Raw genomic sequence first — 5,125 nt, forward strand, 5'->3', positions numbered from 1 at the left:
TCTGTGGTACCTGCTCTGCACCCTTGCTTCTGTCCTCCTTCCTATGCCTGGTGCTGGTCAGGTTCTCTCAGCTCCAGCTGCAGAGGCCATCTGAGCTGGGACATACTGGACTTCCCAAATGTGCTGAGCAAACTCAGATACTCCTGAGAGTCAGGATGAGAGTGCGGGTGTGAGTGAATGTGTGTGCCTGGATTTGTCTGGCTTGGGCCTGGCTCTGAGCTCACATGCCTGCTCATCTGGGCACCGGAAAGTCTGAACACGCCCAGGGACACCCTCTGGGTACGAAGGAAGGGTCCCCGCGTGGCAGCAAACACAGAGAATTGGGCTAATACCACTCCCTCCCTCCACCCCGTCCAGACTAATCAAGAAACATTTATAGGCCTCTGCTAGCAACTTAATTTCGTATTTTACCACAGTGTGATATCTGCTCTTGTAACAGACGGACGTTTGACTAAGACAGACATTAGGAGGTTATAAAACCACAGAAGCAGTCGCTCATTGCTGGCCGCTCCCTGTGGGCACCTGGGCCTGCAGTGTGCCGCTCAGGAACGAACTGGGTGCCTTGCATGTGTTCCCCGGGGGGTAGAATGGCACCTGCCCAGGGCTCTGGGACTCCTCTGCCATGTGCCACCTCCCACCTGCCCTCAGTTCAACACATCCACCTTCACAATCTCAACAAAACAAAACAAAAATGCCTCAGACACTTCTCTGTTCTTGCCAGAATCTACAAAACAGAATCTCAGATGGAGGGGCGCCGAGAGGCCTGATCTTAACACCCTCCTTCCACCCGAAGTATAGAACTGATTCTGGTTTCCAACACCCACCCTGGTCAGCAAGTGGCCAGCTGGCCGGCAGGCAGGGCTGGCCGACTTTGCCAGCAGACATATTGTCTAGGGCCCATGAAAACATTTTAATATATATGTGTATGTCTATATATTTATATGGGGGAAAGACGGGACTTTCTACTTTTATAAAGAGTTGCAATATTGGGCATCCACAGGGGCCGTTCTACTCTGTCCTTTAGGTTGTGAGTCAGAATTGACTTGATGTTGGTGAGTTTTTATATTTATTTATAGACACATGTGTAAGTACATATGTAAGTAAAGTACATTATACACATATAAATGTTTTGTTTAGAAATATATATTTAATCATAGATATATGTATTTAAGTGGAAAGAAAGAAATGATTGCTGCAAAGGTTATATTTGTCATCATACCAATGCAGTTGCAAAGCAATTAAAAACTAAATGAAATAATATAAGGTAGCTTTAAAGATTCATTTAAAGATTCTCTTACGTTTCTGTTCCCCACACACTTTGGTAGGCTGTCCCGAGTTCAGTCATGTCCAACTTTCCCACAGCTTCACATGGGCCCTCGAAGGTTATGTCAAAGGAGTGGACTCTTGCCCCCAGCAAATTCTTGATCGCAGCCACCAGTCACTCCTCTCGCTACAGAGTGCAGCATTGAAATCTCTGATGTGACTGGAAGCTGTGTCTTTGCACTAACCCCAAACCCACAGCCCTGGAGTCAATGCCGGCTCAGAGAGTCAGGCTAAACGAAGAACTGTTGGCACCTCTCCTGACTTAACCTGCACATCCCACTGAAGGCGCAGTTAGGGACCCTTGGATTGCCCGTAATAAATCCACGTACCCTCCCCATCTGGTCAGCTTCTCGACTCCACTAGCAGCCCCACGGGAGGAAGAGGAGGCCATTTGCTTTCCCAAGACTCCCTGTCTCCACAGCCTCTCAGAACAGGTCAGCTCGGCCCTGTGGGTCACTGTGGGACAGAATCTACTCAAGGGCCGTAGGTTTGGTTTTTGCCCATGCCTCTATCATTCTTTGTTACTGTGTACTGTTCAGTCAATTCCACCTCTAGGAAAGAGCCCAACTGCCCCACAGGGTTCCCAAGGAAGCAGCCTGCCACATCTTTCTCCCAAGGACTGGCTGGTGGATTTGAACTGCTGGCTCTTTGGATAGTAGGTGAGATGCTTAACCACTGCACCACCAGGGATACTTTATATCACACACTGGAGAGTCTCAACAGTTTCATAGGAAAATATTTTTTGTGTAAAAATATGTATATATTATTTGTGTTGGGTGTCTGAGTTGCAGTTGACATAATGGCAGCGAGTTTGGGCAATGTGTATAGGTGTGTATGTGAGTATACATATACACATATGCATATATCTATATGTATGTGTGTATATTTTAAAACTTACTGTCAGTGAGTCAATTCTGACCCATGGCAACTCTATAGGACAGGGTAGACTGCCCTTGTTGGTTTCTGAGACTGTAACTCTTTACGTGAGTAGAAAACCTCATCTTTCCCCTGAGGAGCTGCTGGGGACTTTGAACTGCTAACCTCCTGGTTAGCAGCCCAACACATAACCACGACCTAACCAGGGGTACACACACACACACACACACACACACACAGGTTGCATGCAAGAATTATAGATATTGAAAGGAAAATATAACTATATCCACAAACTATACACACACACACACACACACACACACACACACGTAAAAGAGGGCTTCAAAAAGTTCATGGGAAAATAGAATAGAAAGATAAAGGAAATGTCCCTAAAACTATTTATACTTATGGAGGAAAAACATCAATCACAGGTTAAATGCAGCCCTGACACCATGTACATGGTTACCTCCAGTGACAGGAGGCTCATTACCACCTCATTTTACCTTCTACCTTATCCATCTATCCCTCAATCATCATGGTTGTCAGGAAAAACATATATATATATATATATAGAGAGAGAGAGAGAGAGAGAGAGAGAAGTTCAGCTCAGCCCTGTGGGTCACTATGGCTTCAGTTGGTCTGTCCCTCCTGCTTCATCTCCTATGGCTGGGCCGCCTCCTCCTGCATCTCTAGGAGCCTCCAGGGTTGCCAGTGCCCACCACAGCATTGCATCTAGTTCATCTCCCCTCCCTGCCCCTGTGCTCCCTGCTCTCTGGAAAAGACTTGGCAGGGTGTAGCAGAATCCTCCTTTGTGGGCCCGTGCCTTGGCCCTTTCTGAGAAACCCAGGAATGGCGTGGGGAAGGAGCTCACAGACTGGGCCTGGCAGGGCTCAATCTGCAGAGGAGAGGTGGCCCCGATGGTGAGATGGTGAGAACAGACCGGCTGGTGTCCTGCTGGAGGATGGCTCACTGCTCAGGTAGAATCATGGGGTGGAAACCTGAGAGGCAGCCTGTGAAGTCAGCTTCCTAGAAACCACCCCCCTCCCCCTTTCCTTCCAGCCACACCCAAGTTCAAGTTCCTGCAGCTCATTTTCAGGCTGCACTGGTTCTGGGGTGCATTGAGAGGGGCCCTGGCCATATTTGAACCTGGTCTCCTGCATGGGCACCCCTCTGGACAGACAGAGCCCCAATGGCCTCATGGCTTTAGGAGGCTTTGGGGTGGAATACAGAATATTTTTGTGCTCTGTTCAGTTGAGAATTTCCTCTTTTATTTTGTCATCATTGTTTTTTTGTCTCTTGTTTTATATTGTATGCTTTCCTGCATATGAAATCCAGGATACATAAGTCTATCGACACAGTTACCAGATTAACAATTACCAAGGGGCATGGCAAGGAAGGTTGGAGAGAGATGGGGGGGGCTAACAGCAGTGAGTTCGAGAAAGAAGAAAATGTTCTGAAATTGGTGATGGTGATGATGGCACAACTTAATAGGATTGAATGATTACATTGTGAATCGTATGCCAATAAAACTTTTTTTTTTTTAAAGTTCACTGCCATCCAGTCCCTGCCAATTCACAGTGACCTTATGGGGGCTTTTGAGGCTGTAAATCTTTACGGGAGCAGAAAGTCTCATCTTTCTCCCCAGGAGCCGCTGGTGGGCTTGAGCCAGTGACCTCATGGCTAGTAGCCCAATGCTTAATTCACAGTGCCACCAGGGCTCCTTAGGGTGGGTCAACATGACCCCAAAGGAGCCCTGGTGGCACAGTGAGTTGAGCATTGGCTCCTACGCAAAAAGCCAGCAGTTCAACTCTGCATCCACGCCTTGGGGAAAAGATGAGGCAGCCTGCTTCAGCAAACCTTTGCCACGCTGGAAACTCCATGGAGCAGTTAGTTCTACTCTGCCCCACTGGGTTGCTAGAAGGGCCACTATGATTTTAAGTCAACTCCCTGGCAGTGGGGACAAGTGTGGGGACAGACAGACCAAAGTCTGCTTGGTGGAGCGGTGGTTTGAGCCTTCGGCCACCAGCCAGAAGGTCGGCAGTTTGAACTCGCCAGCAGCTTCTCGGTGGGAGATAAGTGGCAGTCTGCTTCCAATGATGCCCGGTCCCGGAAACCCCAGGAGGCAGTTCTGCGCCATCCTGTCGGGTCTCTGTGAGTCAGAATCTACTCCGGGGCGCATCATGACAACCCTCCTGGATCCTCTGGAAGCCAAGAACAGTGTCTCTCCTTTTCACGTCTCTACACAAGTCTCTTTGCCGTGAAACTGACAAAGGCCTTGCTGGAGCTCCACGTCTCTGTCAGTTCTAAGCCGCACAGTGTATGTCCTGCCGGTATCCCAGAAAACCTGGCTTGGATGGAGCAGGGTGGATAGAGGCCACGTTGCAACACGGCAGCTCTTACACCCACTTCATGACAGTCCAGTCAACCCATCCCTCAATGATGAGGGTGCTTATCCTGTTCATTAATTAGCGTGTGTCTTCCCAAGGTGGAATTGGGTGGGAAAAGTGGATGGGGTGTGTGGAGCTTGGGATGGAGGGAGGTGGAACTCTAGACATCCTTCTAGAGTGGATTCTAGCAGAAAGGGATGAACTTGACTGACAACTTGGATTTAAGCAAGAGACGCTGTCTGTCGTCCAGCGCTTTTCCATGGCTGCTCTCCTGGGCTTCCAAGACACCTGAGTGCTATTTTGTAATCATCGATAGGAATGCCAGGCCTGCGCCCATTTCCACATCCCCTGCTCTCGCCCATTCTTCGTGACCTGGCTCGTATGCAACGATGTGTATGAGACTCCAAGCACAATGACTGGCACCAGTACTTTCCCACTGTCCTTACAAACCCTCCTTAGGGCCTGCTTCTATCCAAGGATTCCCACTGTGGCTATTTGACCTCTGTTCTAGAACCATCCATAGGCGGGGTGCAGCAGAG

The sequence above is a fragment of the Echinops telfairi genome, unplaced genomic scaffold (assembly GCF_000313985.2).
Source record: "Echinops telfairi isolate 266 unplaced genomic scaffold, ASM31398v2 ScPeMD7_2291;HRSCAF=2852, whole genome shotgun sequence".
Lineage (NCBI taxonomy): Eukaryota > Metazoa > Chordata > Mammalia > Afrosoricida > Tenrecidae > Echinops > Echinops telfairi.